This window comes from Opisthocomus hoazin, chromosome 3 (genome assembly GCF_030867145.1).
Source record: "Opisthocomus hoazin isolate bOpiHoa1 chromosome 3, bOpiHoa1.hap1, whole genome shotgun sequence".
NCBI classification, from domain to species: Eukaryota; Metazoa; Chordata; class Aves; order Opisthocomiformes; family Opisthocomidae; genus Opisthocomus; species Opisthocomus hoazin.
This window is the reverse complement of record NC_134416.1, coordinates 8,105,820-8,127,599: the sequence shown is the minus strand read 5'-3', so window position 1 is coordinate 8,127,599 and position 21,780 is coordinate 8,105,820.

Sequence of the window (21,780 nt, the reverse complement as noted above, 5' to 3'; positions counted from 1 at the left end):
CCTTCAGACCGTGTTAATTAGGATTTCTGTTGACATAATCATAGAGGACAGCCAGCAGCATGCTTTATTCAGATTCCAGGGTGCATGTGTGTCTTCTCTGTAACTAGAATTTTTTCTGCGTGTCTGAGAAAGATTCTTCTTTTCTAATAACTTGTTTGAATCATACAAAAGAAAAAAAGAAGTCCCACCATGTATGTGAAGACTGTTAAAGAAAACTTTCAGGAGGAATGCGGAATGTAGTTCACTAAAGCACTTGGCTATTTCCTTTCTTTATCCAACTTCGAAAATTGTTGCAGATAACATTTTTTGCTTTTGAAAAGGAGTGGCTTGCAAGGAAGATGCTTTAGTTGAGAGCAAAAAACCCATCATCAGCTTTCTTCACTTAAGAATATATTCAATCCAATATTTTGCCACTCTTTGTTGTCATGCTGCAGGAAACTTCCTCTGCCTTTCACACTCAAGAAAATGTTTTTAAATCTTTAGCAACAGAAATTAAGACAATATGAAATCAAAACTAATTGTATGTTAAACTTATTGTAAAGGCCTGACTGTAATTCTGCCACTGATCCTGGCAGCTTGGCCTTTAAAGTCTGCTCGCTGCTAAAAGTATTTCCTGTGATTTTTGTTATCTCTGCCTTGCCCTGTGGGCAGTTACACAGAAGTCCTTTTCAAGTTCTGCCATGGAGATTGAGGTTTTGTCATTTGTGTGCCAATAAGACAGATACAATAGCATGCCTGCTTCTGTAGCCTTTAGAGCTGAAGGCTTCCTCAGCCAGTGATTTGCTGTTTTCCCTTAACACCCATGCTTTATTCATACACCTCTCACTGTACCCCCTATCCAGTTCTTCAGGAACTCACTTAGCAATAATCTTAGCTTCATCCCATACATTTTCTTAAAGGACTCCTCTTTGTCTGCATTAATAACCCTCCATATGCAGTCTTATTCATCTTGCCTTACCTTCAAATGCAGTTTTAGTGTAGTTTTCATATTTCATTGCTTCTTTAGAATGGCAACTTAACCAATATAAGCTGGGGTGAAGTAATTGGACACCCTGCACAATGTTAAGAAGGTTTTTGAGTTAGGTGACTCCCTAGGACCATTTACTTTTTTATACCTACTTCATCTATTAACATTATAACATTTTATCATTGGAACATAAGAACCTTCAATGGTGTTAACAAGAAGAAAGGAGAAATTAAAGCATTTATTCTGTCCAGTTAGCTTTCTGGAGTTCTTGTTCCTTTTGTTAAAAGTACTTGAAGTCCTAAAATGAGTGCAAAGGCTCTGTGTTATGTCTTGTACAAACACACAGATCCTAAACTCTTTTTCTGTTTGTATATGGTTCATTAGCTGCAGTGTTGGAGGGTGTGTTTTTGTTTTGGGTTTGGGTTGGTTTGTTTTTTTTAGGACTAGGGGAATTGAAACAGCTGAGGAAATAAATAAGGAAAGAGGAGTAAGTGACACAGAAAGCCTTGTATTTTCAGTGGAATTTGGTCCTAAGACTGCTAAGGCTCAAAGATCTCTTTTATCTCTTTGCATAGGTATATTACGGGAGACATTAATTTGTGGACCATGGAAATATAACAGCAGCTTTTTCCTTACTGTTTTCTTACACACTGTGTCTATTGTGCAGTCAACATAGCTTCTTGCCTTTCACAAGTCTCAAAACATTTTACCACTGTTTCCCTAAGGTTATGCATCTGGAAGAATCCTTGGCTATCTGGTAAAATGTGTCCCCTTCTTTAAAATTTTACTTAATTGGCCCACTCTAACCCTCATATCACAGCATTCTTATATGTCAGGAATCAACATATTACTTTAATCATGAACTTAAATTTTCAGTATTTTACTCAGTCACTACATAGTCAATGGGACGTAAGTACACACTTAAGGGCATACTCAAAAGCTTTGCTAAATTAGGGACATCGTTACTGGTGTTAATTCACTCTTACTGTTTAAAAACAACCCTTTTTCATAAATCACGTGATCAGACAGTACCAGTATTCCTTTTTTAATGACTGGAAAACCAAGGGTAATTTCCTTTTTTTTCCCCCCCTGTACTTTTCTTTTACATGTAAACACTCTCTTTGTAACTGAAGAGATGAATTACTGTAGAGACATTGATCCTGCTTAATTTCCCTTCAGGTTCAACACAGCACTTTGTTCTTTAAACATACATCTCCTTTGAGCTGAGAAATGACACGTTCATTGATATTATACTGTCATTGTTCTTGCAGTCACTGCAGTGTTTTTCAGGTCCTTGGTCTTGAGTCATCTCTGTGGATAATACATTGGGTAATCATTTTAACATTTGAGCTACTTACCCATAAGAGGCTATGCTATCTACTGGGTTCCTAGATCCCATGATCTAGGAACAGGGAATATTCTCACTGTTTATAAACAATTATATGTGTCTCATGCTAAACTTGTGCCCAAGCATTATCACCTTAGGGTATCTGGATACCTATTTTTTTATTATTGTTGTTGTTTTCTTTTCAGAAAGATAATCACCATACTTACAACGCATAATTAAAAAATAATAATGAAACTCTTCTGCCAGAACTTGACGGGCAACAAGAACTGGGTTCTAATGTGAAGAAATTATTATTAACACACTCATTAGAGCCTCCACACAGAAACATGAGAAAACTAAAATAAGATTTCTGATGCTTATTGACCTAGTTTTCCCCAGCCTCAAAGATTAATTAGCTTAAGAAACAATATTTGTATTAAATGGAGAAAACAAACCACCAACAAGACAGATAAGCAAAGCAACATGCAATACCTAATTCTTAAAATCTAGCCGCAACATTTCTCAGTCTTTCTCTCTGGGGAAGCAACTACAAAGCAGTTCTGTGGCCTTCTGATTTTCCACGGCACAGGAGATCTATAGAGATCTTCTTGGAAGAATCCCATGTGAGACGGTCATAGATGAAAGAAGGCTCCAGGAGAGTTGGAGATTTTTAAGGATGACTTCTTCCAAGATAAAGAATCATGCATCATGATTTACAGGAAGGCAAACAAAGGCAGCAGGAGTCCTGTGCGGATGAAGAAGAAGGTTCTGACAAATGTCTAACATAAAAAGGAACCATACAAGAGGTAGAAGTAGAGACAGGTCATCCAGGAAGAATGCAAGAGCCATTGGCCAATTGTGTAGGGGTGGGATTAGGAAAGCCAAACCCCAGGTGGAGTTGAATATGGTGAGAGATGTGGAGAGTGATAAGAAAGATTTCTGCAGGTATATCAGCAGCAACAATAAGGCTAGGGAAAACACAGGCCTGCTGCTAATGGGGCAGGATACCTGATGACAAAGGACATGGAAAAGGCCAAGGCACTCAGTGAATTCTCTGACCCCTCCTTTACTAGTAAGACAGATGTTCAGGAATCCCAGGCCACTGAGAGCAAAAGAAAAGTCTGGACTCAGGAAAACCTACCCTTGGTGGAGGAGGACCAGGTCAGGGAACATTTAAACAAACTGAACATATAGTAGTCCATCATATGTTACACAACACACCCATAGATGCTGAGGCAGTTTGTTGATGTCATTGAGATGCCACTTGTTGACCATATTTGAAAGGCTGTGTCAGGTGGGAGAGATTTATGGATGAAAGTAAATGTCAATCCTATCTCCAAAAAGGGCAAAAAGAAGGATCCAAGGAATTGCAGGCTGATCAGTCTCACTTCAGTCCCTGGGAAGGTAATGGAGTGACTAATTCTGGAGACCATTTCTAAACATGTGAAGGACAAGAAGAGATTGGAAGTAGTCAGCAAGGACCTATGATAGGGAAATCATGATGATATCAGGGAAAACAACATTTAACCTCTTCATTAATGATTTAGATGATGGGATTAAATGCACCTGCAGTGGACCTGCAGACAATACAGAGCTAGCAGGAGTAGACAATGCACTAGGCAGTTGTATTGACATTCAGAGGGACCTTGACAGACTAGAGAAATGGGCTGGTGGGAGCCTTATGAAGTTTAACAATAGGAAATGCAAGGTCCTGCACCTGGAAATACCTATACAGGTTTCTTCATGCCACTGGTAGAATTGTAAGTAGTATAGAAAGTTCTCTGAGGTGCATGTACTTTTGTCAGGGATTTGGACTACTTTAGCATCAAGAAGGGAAACTGAGACTTCCATTGCTAGAGTTATTTTCCCCACACACCTGTGTCCTATTTGTGAAACTAGCAGCTTTTAGATAGGATTACAAATGAAGTGAAGAGAGAAGGATTCACTGCCTCAGGGCTTTATGCAACAGAATTCTCCACATTGGTTGATTTGTGCTAAATCTTGTAGCTTTATCATTGACTTTAAATTAGCCAGCTGTTGTTTCCTGTTGAACACTACCAGAAAGTGGCTGATTGCTTAGTAAATCCAGATTTTCTCTGAATAAGTTTAAAGAGATGGAGAGATTCACTTGCAAAGTTGGCTGTATATTTGACAAGTAATTGGTAAAACTTATTAATTAAGCAATGTTATTTTTCCTATCACAGGAAGAAACAGTCTTCCTCTCTATGTCTGGTTGTGCTGCAATTTTCTTTCTTTCTTTGTTACCCTAAACAGAGAAAGAACAAAGAAGACAGATTTCTGTTTGCTCTGTCCCAAACCAGAAAGACAAAGCACTGAAGCACTTCATAGAAACTGGGAGACACCATTTCAACAGCTAAATTTCTGATATGTATATATGTATATTTGAGTGTGTGTATACCTATGAATTATATAGCAGAAAGCTTAGTAAGAGAGTCTAGAAATGTTATAGCTTTCAGTGAGACTTTTATGCCATTGAAACAGGTGACGGAATTTCTACTGGTTTCTGTGTTGCCATAATGTCATTCATAGACAGGAAAAAGAAAAAGCACAAATTTTCTTCTCAGTTGCTCCTAAAGATCAATATGGAAATAGACATGTAAACACATGAAAGATTAATTAGTATTTTCTTTCACCTTCGCATTTCATGAACCAAGATGGATCTCTTCCCTCCCCAAACACATTATATTGATTTTTCCTCGTCTTAATAAATCTTAAACTAGTACAGATTAGTGTATGAGAGTCTAATAAGCCTTAGGTTACATCCAATAAAATATGTAGGTATGATAAAAAGGGCTTCGTTAGAATTTAGCCACCTATTTCCAAAGCTGTGAACCAAAGATCCACAGATCTTTTCTCCTCATGATCCACACATTTCTTACTTAGATCTCATTTCAGTTTTCAATATTTTAAGGTCTAAATTCCCAAAATGTTGTTATGAGCTACAGTCTGGAGATGACATGTGAAGTTAGTTGTTCATCTAGCTGTCTAAACATCCTCTTGAAGGCACTTTGTTCCAAATTAAGACAGTTGTCATAGAATTCATTGTTTTCTGGACTGTTTGGGGTTTTTTTGATTGGTTGTTGTTGTTTGTTTAGTTTTTACTGGATTTTTAGACAGTCTTGACCAGCTGAGTAGCTCAGACTTAAAAACAAATGTGATGAAAGGCAATCTGGATGTTCAAGGCCATTTCTATATCTAGTCCCTATTGACAGCTCTCAGAGTGTTGTTCTACTGATGTGCTGAAAACTTACAAAAAAGATTTAAAAATACAACCAAAAATTGTAAATGGTAGTCATTTTTCTGTCTTGTCTGTAAGGAAACCTCACCAGTGCAAGTCACTATGTTCCCATTCTAAACTGAAATTTCCTTCATCTGGCTACAACTTGGTTATGTCTCAAGTCTCTCCCCACCATTCCTTAACAGCAAGCTGATTAGAAGGTATTTCTAACCCCCTTTTCTGGTTCTTACTAAGTATCCATAACTCTGTCCCTTTCTTTTGTCTCCCTACAGATTTTTCTGCACCTAACCATATCATAAACACTACCATGCTTATATTATTAATTTACAGACTAAGTTCTTTACCAGTTAGTTTGTTTCTGAAGTTTTATGAAAGTAGATATCTGATGACTGCTGTCTTTTCGCTCTGTGTTTCATGACTGTGTTATCCTGTGTTTAATAAAGTCTTCATTTGAGCTGATGCTTTTGCTATACCTTTTGCTAATATGGATTGTCTACTCTGTTTTAATTTTGTTGTTGACCAAAAACTCTGGATGCTTCCTCAGTGGGATCACTGTTTTACATAACTGTCCTTTATTCATCTGCGGTTTTAATGAAACTTCTTTGTCCTTAATAGATTTGAGATCTTTTTCCTCTCTCACACATGGCTGAAATTGAAAATTAAGGTTTAAAGCTATCTGCAGGGAAGACAAGTGAATGACAGACAGGTAACACACAGGCTGATCATACAGGTTTCATTTTCCTTGGAAACATGTTGAAGAATATGACTGTTTTGAAAATTAAGAAAAAAATTCACAACATCACAACATTTTCAAAAAATGTGAATGAATTTTAATAGAGCTGAAAATGTGCATATAACAATAGCTGACATTTCACTGGGAAACTCAAGACACATATAAATAGTAATATGAATAATATTTTATATTTTATATGTAGCTATTTAATTTTGAATTTCCTGTTCATTCCTGATTCCACCCATCTTAAGCTAGATATCTACAATGGGTTGGATACTTTTCATTCTAGAAGTGGGCATTTAACACCAGACATAAGTGACTGTATTTGGTTGCTGAAACATAGGCATCATGTGTCATTTGATACTCTCATGGGTATCTGAAAAATTTGTGTGTGGGTGACAGATATGCACAGAACTCATTACTGTCACTTGTGTCTTTCTAGCCCAGAGTATGGAAGCCAGGAGTATCTGACAGGACACTACATGCCTATATTCAGTCATTGAAATCCTTCTGCAGGGTGGGATTCAGCTTCAGACTCAGGTATCTAAATGTAAGTGTCTTCAGTTCGGGTGTCTACATGTGAACCCAGTGTCTAAACTCCTGTTGTAATCAACAGAGGTTTAGCTAGCACAGTCAGTGAGGTCTTAGAGATATACTTAGCTATGTTTTAGATAAAAAAATCTCAGCTTGGCCATCGTCATTTTTCTGTCTGAATTCTGTCCCAAAAATCACTGTTTGCATGATAGATGCCTAAAGTTTGATCAAACGAATTTTCACTCATGTGTCACCACAACTGTTGCATACTTTTCATGGTCTAGGTGAGGGCATTCTTCCTTTGTGTCTCTGCAAAGGAAGCCATTTTGAAGGCTGTTTTTTCACTCAGCAGAGCCAGCCTGGACTCCTAGCTTCTGAGAAGCCTTTCTGTCTTCAGACAGTGCCCAATAGCCCTTCCTACCTTCCCCAGTATGCTCTGGCATGAAGATTCCTTACTATTTTTTTGCCACCCTTCTCCAAACTCAGGTGTCTTAACCATAGATCTTCTCTGAAGAATGTATTCCTTATGAAGCAGTCCTTTTTGCATGTCTTTCCTAGCTCATATATATTACAATGAACACAATATAACTGACTTCACTTTCAAACTTGGGAGGATTCCCTTTAAATGCTTCCCAAGTCAATGTATTTTGGTTACTGAAATGTCTTTTGCTATGATGCCTACAACGTAACAGTCAAGGGCTATAAGCCTCTTACGTGGAGACTAGATAATGAGGCAATGAATGCTCTCACACTATTTTCTTATGTGCTTCTCTCTGTTGGACACTATTTCTTACCTTGTGTCTTAGGTATCAAACTTTTTCTTGTCCCGAACTGGTAGGACACAGAATGACATCACATCTTAGCACAGCAGTGGGGGTTATACGAATAACACTGAATAAACTTGTTAAAAATATGGTTTAAATAAAACATGTTTTTTTTATCAGCAAGGTTCTTTAGAAAATATAAGCAAATATAGGACAAAAAGTTTAGCTGTGTCATCATAGTACCGAATTATCATATCCTACAGATACAGAGCAGAAAGAAGAATATAGGAGAGGCAGCAGCAATGGCAAATTAAATCATGAAAGTATTTTAAATAAGAATTATTGCATACTGTTGTGTTTTCCCAGAGGAGTCTACAGAGATCTCACAATACCTATAGATGTAATCCATTATCTGTTGATTCTTCTGTTTTTGATGCTCTATAATCCCACCATTCCTTCTAAGGATGCCTAACAATACCTTTTGCTGGCTGCTGGCTTTGATATGCAATACACGTGTTAAGCAGCTTTGATATTCACCTCCTCTGTAATGTAATGGAGTTACTTTGGTGTGGGATAGTTTTAGCTTTCCACCTTTATGAGATCTGTCGCTTGGCCAACAAACTGCAATTAATTACTGCATTACATGCCTTTTCAGCTGATATGTGCTTTTTCATCTGGGTAGCCTGACATTCAGCTGGGCTGAAGCTTGTTTAGCCTCATTGTGCTAGTTGGGATTCACTCCTCTCTCTTTCTCCCTTCTCACTTTAATTTGAGTCATATTTATTATTATGTTTTTGCCTCATGGAAGGTTTTGATGCACTTCAGGAGGAGATGACACTACTTTTCACACAGTATGTATCTGGTAGCTTGTCTAGTAGCTTGTCTAGACTCCAATGTTACGTGAAGATTTTCCCTTACTGAGGGTTGTCCTGCATTTGCAAAGGTAGAGGCTGGCTTAGGTGGTGAAGTGCGAGAGGCCTTCTTTGCTACACTACTCTTCTCTGATATGATTTTCTGTTATTCTTGTGCTGATTGGATTTTTTGCAGTACATTTGTTTGTCCTGTGGCTTATATATGTCATGTTTTCTGAAGTATAGATGATGAGCTTTTGCCAAGGCCTGATTTTGCTCTTAAGTGAATCAAAACACTCTATATCAAAGTTGCTTTGCAAGTGATAATGCCACTTGAAAAACGAGCAAAGCATACCTAAAAATATGTTCTACCTTAATGTCCACGTAGAAGAAATACTAAAGGGTACAACTCCATGTATTTGGGACTGTATAAGATCAGCTGTAATGTGCAAACCTGCCACTTGGGGATTGTGAGAAATGATGTGCTAGATGACTCCTTGACAGGAGCTATGCATAAATATTGGATTCAGGTCAACAGTATCTGCAGTTGTTATTTTAGAGAGCATGGTGAAACTGTGAAGGTAGACGATAAGAAGAAATTTACACCTGATTAAAGGAAATGTCTGACTAGCCTATGAAATTCATGGTCACAAGAGACCAAAGCAAGAGTTTCCAATTAAAATTAAGGAGACTAATTTTCAGTCAAAAAAGAGACTGCCCCTGAAATTGGGATGTGTGTTCTTCTCCATAACATAGATTAAATAGACTTCTTAACTACTTGGCCTGTTTCTTTTCCCAGCTTTCCAAGAGTAGGACATGTTCCTGTCTGTTTTCCAAAATCCTTTTGGCACAACTTCTAAGAACTTTTTCTAGGTCTGCATTTAAATTCAAATTTTCAACCAATGGATCTTTCTCTCTCTTTCCTGTATCCCTACCCTTCCCCAATCCTCAGATTCAGGATTATGCATAAAAATGTAGTTAAATTAATGCTCTCAGAATATCTATGCTAAACAGAATTTAGGAACAAGCACTTGAAGAATGATATTACCTCTCTACAGTATGATATATAAGATTGGAGGATTGCAGCATAATTCTCCAGGTAAGAAGGTTTTTAGAGGGCCATAAATGTCCCTTCGCTGTCTATTTTGAAAAGACCATTTTCCTTGTGCTGAAAGGAGACCAGGGAAAGTATTTCCATATGTGCGGTGATATGGCAGGACCTACAGGCATCGCTTAAAAAGGAGTTCACCATGAATGGCAATGGCTCCTGGAGTCATGTATTCTCACAAATGGCAGTCTAGCTGATTTTGCCGGGAAGACAAGGGTTCAATGAAAGACATGGTCAAGCCTCTCATTCCTCAATGCTATATGTTGATATCTTTGTGTATTTGAGTCAACACAATCAAGATTACATATTTTTTCTAGCACATACTTTTATAAAATAGATATATATATTACATATGTTACATATATTACATATATTATAGATATATTCCCTTCCCTTTTCCCTTCCCTTCCCTTCTTTTTTTCTTCTTCTTTTCCTTTTTCTTTTTATTTTGGATCATATTCTGGAAGCGTAAGAAACTCTTTCAAATGTTCAATATCCATTTATGATTTTAACCTGCTATATACCCAACCTGGAGCAAAAGTCATATTCTGGGGTTATAGTTACAGATAAATAATCAAGTAACAGTGGAGTGCAACTCACAGTGCATATAACTTTAGTTTTTGAGCAGCCACAATAAAATCAATGAACTTACTTACTCTCAGAATAAATAACAATTCAGTGTAATGGCATATGGCCCATAGTGTCTTGGAAAATATCATCAACTTGTCTCTGTGGAGAGGGACCTGGGTGTCCTGGTGGACGACAGGTTAACCATGAGCCAGCAGTGTGCCCTGGCTGCCAAGAAGGCCAATGGCATCCTGGGGTGCATTAGGAGGAGTGTGGCCAGCAGGTCGAGGGAGGTTCTCCTTCCCCTCTACACTGCCCTAGTGAGGCCTCATCTGGAGTACTCTGTCCAGTTCTGGGCTCCCCAGTTCAAGAAAGATGAGGAGCTACTGGAGATAGTCCACTGGAGGGCTACGAGGATGGTGAGGGGCCTGGAGCATCTCTCCTACAAGGAGAGGCTGAGGGAGCTGGGCTTGTTCAGCCTGAAGAAGAGAAGGCTGAGAGGGTACCTTATAAATGCTTACAAATATCTTAAGGGTGGGTGTCAGGAGGATGGGGCCAGATTCTTTTCAGTGGTGCCCAGTGACAGGACAAGGGGCAATGGGCACAAACTGAGGCACAGGAAGTTCCGTCTGAACATGAGGAAGAACTTCTTCCCTTGGAGGGTGATGGAGCACTGGAACAGGCTGCCCAGGGAGGTTGTGGATTCTCCTTCTCTGGAGATATTCAAAACCCCACCTGGAAGAAGTCCTGTGCAGTCTGCTGTAGGTGACCCTGCTTCGGCAGGGGGATTGGACCAGATAATCCCCAGAAGTCCCTTCCAACACCCAACATTCTGTGATTGTATTCTGTGATTCTGTAACTTAATCAAAAATCCTCTTTCAGCAGCATTACCATTTGTCACATGACAGAAAACTTACAAGGTCTGTGCAATTACAGAGTAAGTACCTTTGACTATTTTTTATAGCAGACATAACTTTTATCAACCCTCCAAATGCCTGTTCTCTATTCCAAAACATTCTTTGTTAAAAATGTTTAGAAATTTGAATTTCTAGCAATATGCAACGGGATCAGGTATTAAAATCCATTTCTTACAATATGCCAAATTTTGTCTTTCACAATTTTCTCTTTCAAAGATGTATAATTGCAATGGCTAACATAACACTCACACTAATTCATACCATAAATACAGATGATCTGTCACAGAGCAATCTTTGCATAACACTTCTTAGAGAAAATCCTAAGCTATTAAAAAATGTGTGAATTACATATGCATACTTTCTTAAAATATATCATGTAAAAATTAATGTACTTTAGCTAGTAGAGTGGAAAGTTACTGTTTATTATTTAAAATGCAATCCTGGGCAGAGACAGCCTCTAGAAAGTATATGGAAGAGGAACTCTTGTCAGGTTTGCTAACCAGGAGCTTAATTGTGTTGTCTGAAAAACATATTTGAGAAGATGAGCACAGTGTATCTATGTATATGTAGACATATTTTATATAGTATTATATATATGCACATAACTCCTGTTCATACAGTGCCTCTCTATCTCCTTCTGGTAACTACATCACAGACTTGCTAATTAATAGACTAAATTTCTTTGTTACAGTATAAATACTCTGAGTTTTAAATATAGAAGATGCCTTTGATTTCCACACTCATTAACCCTCTGCTTTCGACCTTTTATAGCTGTAGCACTGCACTTGCATCCTCACACCTCAGAGACTCTGGCCACCCCATGTTATCACCTGCGTGACTGCTCTGATTTGCAAGAGCAAGGCAGGATATTTGCTACTCATACATAATAAGACTCCTGTCCACCTGTATGTGAATTTTTGGAGAAACAGGACATAAACATCTAATGACACCTCTCTGCCTTCTTTAGGGCATTGTAAACACAAGTGCAGTGTGCGTTCAGTGCTCTTCTTTTTATCTTCTGAAAGAGTTCAATCTTTAATAAAGCAATAATTCACAGAGCTGCATGCTGAAGCCTCCACCCAAACTCTCTTCGGGAAGTGTTTTATAGCTATCCTTTACCCATACCTTATCAAGTTACTGTTGAAGTCCACTGAAAGGATTCCATTAATCTTGTGTTTGATCTGTGTGTTTTGTTTTTCATTAGGAAACTGCAAAGAAAAAGGGTAATGAATATTATCAAGGAAAGGGACAGTCTCTGCGAAGAACAGGTCATCACAGACTGTTAGACTGAACAACATTTAGGCACCAAACCTTCTACTATGCAGTCAGTTTTCTTTACTCACAGCACTAACAGGCAATTACGCACCTGTGCAGGTAAGCAGATTCCTAGACACCTTCAAGAGTTGGTGAAATTCAACGGACATTTTAACAAAATGGGACCAAGAATTAAAAATAGATAACAAGCTATGCCCTTAAGAACAGCACAGTCACAGACATATTGCTCATTTTTTTGACCACAGGGTTTGTGTTTTGGGCTTCTTCCTTTTGACCAAAGACTATTACTTATCATATCTGGAAGTCTGATGCATAAATTGCTAAGATGGGATACATTTGATTGGCTAAATATAGGCATCTACAGTGTAGCAGTCTGCAAGTCCCTCTTGACTTCGTTTTTACTCATAAGAGAGCTGGTCAGCACAGACAATGTTGTTTGTGGTATAAATCATCCTATCTTAAAGTAAATACTAGCATTTGGTCAGAGGAATCACATCACTAACTTGCTGAGTAAAAGGACTAGGATCGCCCAGATACAGATATAGATTTTAAAAATATACCTCATAGCCTCCAGCTGCTACTCCAGAAGGTCCTGTATCATATGTGCCACTCTAGGGAAACCCCAAGTGACACCAGGTGAAACATTTGCTATCCCTGTCACATTCCAAGTACTCCAGGGATCTAGACATGTACCTTTTGGTAAATGAATCAAGCCCTAAAATGGAATTTATTTCACCTGACTTTAAGCATGTACAGGCAGGCATCCAAATCCCAGCTGGTTCTCTAGACTCACATAATAGTCAACAAAGAGCCTGACTTTGCCTGACACTCTTTGGTAGTGGCCAGGAAGGAATGCTCATGTAAATAAGGAACAGGAACTGAACTACAGAGCAAAGCAATAGTATAGTTTGTGATATTTTGCAAACATAGTCTCACATCAAAATAGATTATTAGATTATGATAAAATTATATTATTCTATACATTCTATACTATATATATTATATATATCAGAATTTGATTAATATAAAGTCAGAATATTCATTTGTGCTTAACATCTGAGAAGACTGTGATTGAATTGGGTATGAAACTGCATTTAAAATTCATGCAATGTCATCAAGACACTGAAGACAGAGAGGTCAAGGGGCAGGCATTTTTGTGTATTGCACTATTTAACTCACACTTCACACCACGGGAAACAGTTTTCCCTTCATTTTGCTGGAAGCTGCAGAGGCCATTTTAATGGGGAAAGGACAGGAACCAAAGGTGTAAAAGTCCCTTTGCTAGGGCCACCTGACACATGACACGTTAATGCAACACGGAAGCTACAGAAGCAATGTAGAACTACTCTCCTCTCCCAAATTTCATTCAGTCCTGAAACATATATAAGTAATATGGAGAATGATAGTGTGTTGGAAACTTGCCACCAGAAACACAGGCAGTTTACTCAGGAAAGTACTTGGAAAAGATAAGTTAAATTCCTAGGGGAGAGCAGACAACTAATTTGAGGCATGCAAATGTTAGGTGACGCTATTACTGAAGTACAAGCTTATGATGATTTAGGTTGAACTGACTAGCACCGGGATATACTAATCTCCCTCTTTGTTGACAATAAGCTTGCAATAAATGCCTGATTTTTAGATGATTGAAGTTTTATGGGCAACTTCTGCCCTAAATCACAAAAGATTGGTTTATGCTGCAGTCAAAAGCTAAGCAGACATAACAAAATTAGTTTGTATTCTGTTAGACAAAAATTAGGTTAAATATAACTACTTAAGCTTCTGTTGGGCCTTTGGCAGCAGTATAAGCTCATATTTCAGCTTTCTGTGCCTGAGTTCCTTATTTATAGGATGGAGATAAAGCTTCATCCATTTGTTAAGCCAGCACTTTTATACGGACAAACAGTAATAGTAAGTGAGATCCTAGACTGTTCCAGTTATTTGAGATACATTTATTTATTGTCAGATTAAATAAAACAAAGTAGCAAATCGATATACATTGTATAGGGGATGAGTAAATCGCTCATGACTTAGCTGCCCAACCTTCCCGTTATAAAACAAGGGAGATTCCTGTAATTTGCTTAATGTTTCTCTAGTCATCAGTTCCAACCCTGTTAGTGCTCAGCCTCATGCTGTGTTTTCACTTCCCAAATTGCAATATTACTAACACCTAGTTGACTATACTTAGATGACTCTGTCATGGAGGAATCCGAGTGAAATTGATTTCTGTCAGCTTTTAACTTTTTCCTTAAAAAATTCTGCATCTGTGATGTCTGTTTTCTGTGTCACAGTATCATTCATGTCTTTGTTTTACACTGTCCCACATCTTTGTTTACAATATTCCACCCATGGTAACAAAGAGTTTGGCTCAACAGACATACCTTTGCATTTATGTGTGAGGAGTGAGAAAAATAGTGAGAAAGAAGAGAAAAAGAGAGACAATGCAGGATGCGATCTCATTATTTAAACAAAACTGAGTTTCCTTACACAGAATGATGTTCCTTTGTTCTCATTCAGGCCCAAATAAATTACTGTTTTCTTAGTCATTTCTAATGACATTCTTTATTGCAATGAGTAGTCTTTTATATTTATACATTTGAACAGTGGAAATGCAATGAGACCCAATCTCTACAAATTATAGAATTATCAATTGTCATGAAAAAATTTAGTAAATTCAGAGCACCCATGTTTGGCTATATTGCTATGGTTTTATTCTCATACTTTAGCATATTCCTGCATTTGTTTGAAGGAATAACCCATAGATTGGGAACATGAATTTTCACTCTATTGCAAAAGTAACTGTTTTTAATCCCATGTAGGTTTACTTCTGTCAAAGCAGGTGACTTAATGAAGATTGAGACATGACCACAGATTCTGTATCCCTTTATCCAGAACCTCCTCCGAAGTGCTTGGCTGATTTTAAAAACCTGAGTCCTGATTTATGTTTTCCCTTTTAATATAGTTTGGGAAATGCCATGGGTACCTCTTTTCAAACTTAACTGTGTCACGGACTTTACTCCGGTGTCAGTGGAATAAGAGCACAGATCCGTCATTCTTTATTTAGGGGATCACAGTGAGGTGTCCGGGACCAAGGGCTTCTCTGCTACACTCACTTTGTTTTCTGAAGCTTAAAATAAGGGAGATTGGTATTGCTGATGGCTATTCGAGTAATCACAGTGTGCTTAGTTTTTCCAAATGATGGGTAAGATATGCTCTAGCTGGGAAAAAAAAATCCATAAATTAGTTAATTGCCAAATATATAGAGAAATCATTTTATCTTTTTGCAACACACATACATGCACACACAACTTCAATTAAGGAACTAAATACTTAATGGTTCAGGATTAGTCATTTTCCAATCTCTGTTGCCTCCCTTTGTGAAGCTCTTTCGGGACTCTAGAGTGCCTCTTGCACAAAATTAGTAATTGCCAGACTTAGCCATTTTTTAGTAATTACAGATCAGTTTATAAGTTCCTTAGGGCAGGAATCAAGCACTGTGACCTTCTCTGGGAAAATGCACAGGAAACACTTTGCTACAGAGATAAATAATAAATACAAATAGTCATAAATAATGAATACTAGTAAATGCCAGTTTTTGGGGGCAGCTATTTACCCTGTGTAAAACCACATAGCTTCTGCCAACTATAGTAGGGTGACATCAGTTTGCACAACGGAAAGAACTTTATCCCAAAAGGAACCTGTTTCACCTAGTGAACCTGTCCTACTTGTCACCTAACACTGTGTATATGATAGTTCGGGTAGAGTGAACTAATAGTTTTCTTGGTAGGGATATTCAAGATATGTATGGACATATGTCAGTCTACATCACTTGATCCAATGGCCATGTTTTACTCCTTGGTTCCAATATTACAGAAATATTGCCTTGGGTACCTTAGGTGGGATGTACCTGTGTACCAAAAACATATCCAAATTGCTGCTACGTGATGAGGACCTCACTGGACAACTCTCTGAATGTTCTTGAAGGTCTCCAATCACCAAGGGTTCTGCATCTGAGCATGTTAAAGGCCGTGTTGCTCCGATGTTGCAGTAAAGATGCACAAAATTGCAGTAGTCATTAACCCTCCAAACACTGTGAAACACGTTATTATTGCCTTTCATATTTTGTAGGGTCATTAAGTGGAAAAGAACGCAAAGACTTGAAAGTGTTTAAGGGCTCACTTCCTCTATAGTTTACCTGACTGCTTAAGACTGTTATTGATCCAGGATATGACAAGAAGAAAGTCTTAAATCTACTTTAAGCAAGCAAAAATGTGCCCTGCACTCTTCAAAGACTGATTGAAAACATTTTTTAAATTGAAAAAAGTCTCATATGGACTGACACATATATTTCAGGTTTAAAACCCAGGCAGCTTGGAACAACCATGATGTTAAACCCAGAAACCGGAGTTCATAACATAATTTCTGACACACAGCCCCTCTTTGAGTGGTCTGAGGGCACCGCCGTAATAAAGGTAGAATCCCTGTCATTTTGGACACTGCTTCCAAATTTTTTTCATCTAGGATTTAGTTCAGGTGGCCTATATACGTTTCCCAAGCCACTTTAAAGATTACCAAAGCAAAAAAAAATGTGAGCAAGCTCTTCAACTGCTGTAAATTAAATCTGTTTCACTGCATAAGTAATTTTAATGGCACTATGCTAATTTACATTAGGCAAAGATTTGTTCTTAAGGTAGTGATGGAAGTTTCCATGTGATGTGATCTGACCTCTTGATGACCAGGTTAGATTGGTCAACCTGGTTCTGGACACCTGTGTGTGGGTAACTGAACTCAGCATTGCTGGTTTGTATGGGGCTTTGATAATCACTTATCCATCTGTAAAATAACATTCACATGATGAGTCTTCATCTATATGTACTACTTTGTGCAAAAGAATTCAGAAAGGTTGTGGGACTTTTGAACAACAGTCTGAGGTGAGTAAGAAGAATAGTCAGAGGCCTTGAGAATACAATCTGTGAAGAAAGATTGAAGACATTATAACTGCTTACTTTAGAAGAATGAAGACTGACAGTAGACATAAACACACCTGGAATATAAGAGGTAATATAAGAGGTAACATAAAGGACATAACTCTCTAACAGGTCTTCTTTGGTTAGGAGGACAAATATTAGACATTAGAAAACTGTGAGGGGTAAAGATGGTGAAGCACTGGAATGCTCTTGTGCAATCATCATTGTTAGAGATATCTAAGAGTAGGCTGGACAAAAATGTCAGGAACAGCATGAGCATATGGGCTCTTGTCCTTTATGTGTGGGTTTTTTTTTTAGTTTCTGTGCTGCAGACCTCTTCTCTTACCTTACTGATTTTCCTTAGCAGTTGTTAAATCGTTTTCCTTTTCCAGAGCTTGCAGTACAGCTGCAATCTTTTCAGGGACATATAGACTGCCTCTGGAATCTAGCAGCTAGACAAAGAGCAATTGCAACATTTTAAACCTTCTGATACACCTTTCCTGAATTGCCAGAATCTCAACCTTTTCCCTAAACAAGCACTTTCTTGTCTGCTGTATTGGCTGTGTATAGAGTCATGGTGTGTTTGGTTTCCTCATTGACCTGTACATGTACTGCATGCTAGAGCAGAATATGGGTTGTGACGCAATCAGATGTTTTCCATTATTATGCGAGTCACTGAGAAACTGTTTGTTCCTCTCAGTCTCATTTGCCTTATTCCAACTACTGGGTATCAAATAGAACAAAAAGAAGTATATGACACCCACAATGCATGTGTCATCTCCCCACTTCTTTGCCGTTAAGTAAGAAGAAAGGAGAGGAAGGCAAGGCAAGGCAAGGCAAGGCAAGGCAAGGCAAGGCAAGGCAAGGCAAGGCAAGGCAAGAAAGGCTGACTAGCACAGCAGTCTTCTCATTTACCATAATGGGAGTTTTTGCATTCCATATCTTAAGGAAAGTTCAAATCTTCTTTCCTTTCTATTTTTTTGGCAAGAATAAGCAGACAATAAATTATGCTTTGGGTACCATCATGCTTTTGTGCTCACTGCTGACCAGGTCTGCAGTAAAAGCAATTTTGAGGCCACAATCAGTTCTGTAACCTCATGAGTGAGGTTGTCATTTTACTAATAGCTAGATGTTTGGTTTAGCCCCAGAAGCACTTAATGGCTGATGCAAAGATGAGTGAGATAGGTTTTACACTAAGTTTCTGTTGACTGGCTGCCCCAAGTTCATTAAAGACTGCCAGAGAAGAAAAAAGCAGTTGAAAATCATATGGAACCTGCAAGTATTTTTGCCATTTTTACACACAAAAACCTGTCTTTCTTTAAAATTTGTTTTCCTTTCACTCTTCCCACCCAAATCTGATTATTTGCCCTATTATATTATCTGTTAGAAAAAAATAACTATCCATTTTTAAAGTCATGTATATTACTTTCTTTATTTTTACCAAAAGTCTTAACAATTGCAATTCTTGGAATTTAAAATTTGCATTATCCTCTACAAATATTTTCTTTACATCTATCAGACTGAACCTGTGCCATCTTTACAGTGCCGGTTGGCAGAAAGTTGTAGACGTCTTGTTAAGATATTATTTTGTAAGAACAGCAGTGAAGGTGCTATATGTTGTACTGCAAAAACAATAAAAGGAATATATCAAAGTGCCAATGTGATTAACCAGCGTAGCACATTTTAATGAATTTGTAAGAAAATGCTAGTAAGTTTTTTCCATTCTATATCAGGAACTAACAATAGGTATCTTACCTATTAACATGAGTCACTGTCGCTGGAATTAGTATACAACATATTCCATTGAATGTATACATATATTTCAAATCATTTCAAGATCTTCTAAAAATCTGAGTAACGTTAGATCACCTCTACAAAATGAGTATACATCACAAAGCTGTAAAGCTTGGCTACAGAGTGTCCTGTTTCCAAAAACTTTGGTCATTGTAAATAATTGGTTCAACAACATGTTTTTCTTTAAACACACTTTATTGAGGACTCAGCACCTTTGGCACAGACCGTCCTAATGGACCTGAAGAAAAGAAAATGTAGAACACTTCATTTCAGAACTACTAACAGCTGAGCGAAACTTTCGTCTAAAGCCCAAGCCTTAAATTCTGATTCCACTGAAGCTAATGGCAAAATTCCTACTGGAAATAGGAAAGCTGTAATTTTGACCTTAATGTGAGTTCTTCCTGGAATAAAAAGACATTTTGATAGCTATTTCTTAGACTTCTATATATTTCGGGTATAATCATTTGGAGGTCTGGAAGATTCAGAGACTGGGAGATCATATATAAATATAAAAAATCCAGCTGCAAACATAATTTAATAATGTTGTCTGAAATATCAGATTTCATTAAAAAAAAAATTGTTCCTACTGTTGTGCTCAATATAACCCACGCAGCAACATCTGCTGAAGATGTAACGAACAAGAACTGTAGCTCACAGAGATGTGAAGCACCCTAATTACTCTCAAGAAGTTATCTCTAATATATGCTGCCCAAGAAGTACTACCTACTGTATTTTCTCTGGGGATTAAGAAAATCCAGCTGCCAATGCTAAGGAAACATTTTTCTGAGATTGTCCTGAGGGTAGATCAAGCGTAAATTGTCTCTTCTCTCAGATATTTCCCAGATGACTTAGAGATGGCACGGAAAAATTTGCAGAGAGGAAAGGCATACAGTTGTGTTGCACAGACATGGATGTTGTCATAGAGCCCGGGGCTGAAACTAGTACACAGCCTGGTTTGTGCCTTTAGTTAAAGTACTTAATCTTGTGTCAACGAGCTGCTAATATCAAGATTCCCTCAGGATTATTTTGCGAAGTAACATCAGAAATCCCTTGTCAAACCCAAGGACACTGAAAGAAAAAGTGACCCTTTTGCAAAACAGCTCCAAAATTTTATACTTGTTTTGTGGGATATCATGTAAAAAATGCAGATTTACAAAAGGCCTATAATGCTCCCAAGAAGACAGTTTTCACTAAACATAGAGTTCATTATTAATATTTACCATTAATCAGCACATACGATTTTGTAACAATATTTGTATCAATAATCTATGTTCAAAACACATGCTAACAGAGGTCAATAGCAGATCATTCTTAATTAGATGTTGCTCATTAACTCACAGTCATGAACTGAAATGTTTAAACTATGTGTTTTCCCTATTCTTGAATAATCACTGCTTCCAATAAGGGACTCTGATAAACTGTGCTGCTACTGAATATTACTTTGTGTATATGTGTTTTAATAGCTGCAGCTAGGAATGATGTTGGAAAGTGAGGGAGGCAGAGACAAGCAGTATAACACAGTGATGCACACTGGAGAAAAAGGAGACGAGCAAACTGGCAAGTAAGATCAGATTTGAGAATGAGGTGAAAAGACTGGCATGTGTACAGCTTGTGCCTAGGACCTTCCAGATATTTATATTTGCTACTGAGAAAAATTAAGCTGAGAAAAGCTAGTTCATATTGCAGAGCTGGCATTACTTAAAGCAAACAGTGTGCCGCTGAGAGGCTTTACTTGACTCCTTCTTTTGTTCTCTAAAGCTTTATAAGATGCCAGAAAACTTACTGAAGATAAGCTTTTCTTGCAAGTCACAGGATATCCTGCATTCCCCGTGTAAGATAGCATGTAAACAGGGATACTAAGAAGTCCAAGGCACTTTTTAGGGTGGTAATTGTTCCATTCTTCCATTATGTCACTATAACAAAAATCCATTTTCAAGTTGTTGTCTGTCTCCTGCACTGTATCATGACGTTTCTCTTAAAAACCCAAACCAAAACAAAAAAACAACCAACCAACCAATGAAATGTGGAAATTACAATTAGAAATTAAATATGACAGGTCACACTGTTACCTGGTGATCTCAGCAAGGAAAGAAAATGAAAGAAAAATGCTCTCTATCTTGAGAAACCAATTGACTCCAGGAGATCCCTGATTCACCTTGAATTAAAAAGCAGCTTCTGCCTGTAACTCACTGTTGCAAAACCATTGCCTGAGTTTGGACAACAGCCTCCAAAGTGTTGGTGTGCTTCTGGTAGACATCTAAATAAATACAGAAGATAAAACTGTTCTCCGCTAGTCTGACTTCCCATGATCCAGTGTGTTTCCAATAGTAATTTCAATCTTTTTCAGAGTAGGTACTTCAGTGAACAGTCATCTTGACACTGTATGCGGCACAGGCATTCACACAGTTCGGCAAAGCTCTGGTGCCACGAACTACAGACAAGTTCAATTTCTACTCTGTGTTTTTCTTACCTTAAATCCCAAGAAAAAGTCTTATAAATGTCTTCAAACACAGGATGCCACTTGCCTTGCTCTTTTCTTTAATGTTATGAATAAATGAGCTTTGATTACCCCCTTCATCTCTTAGTCATATTTTGGGATGTTTTATAACTTACAAGGAAATATTGAGTAATAGCATAGAAAGTCATACATGAAGATTATAAAGATCAGATACCTCAGGCTGAGAATAAGAAAAACAAAATATTTGATGGTTACCAGTCCA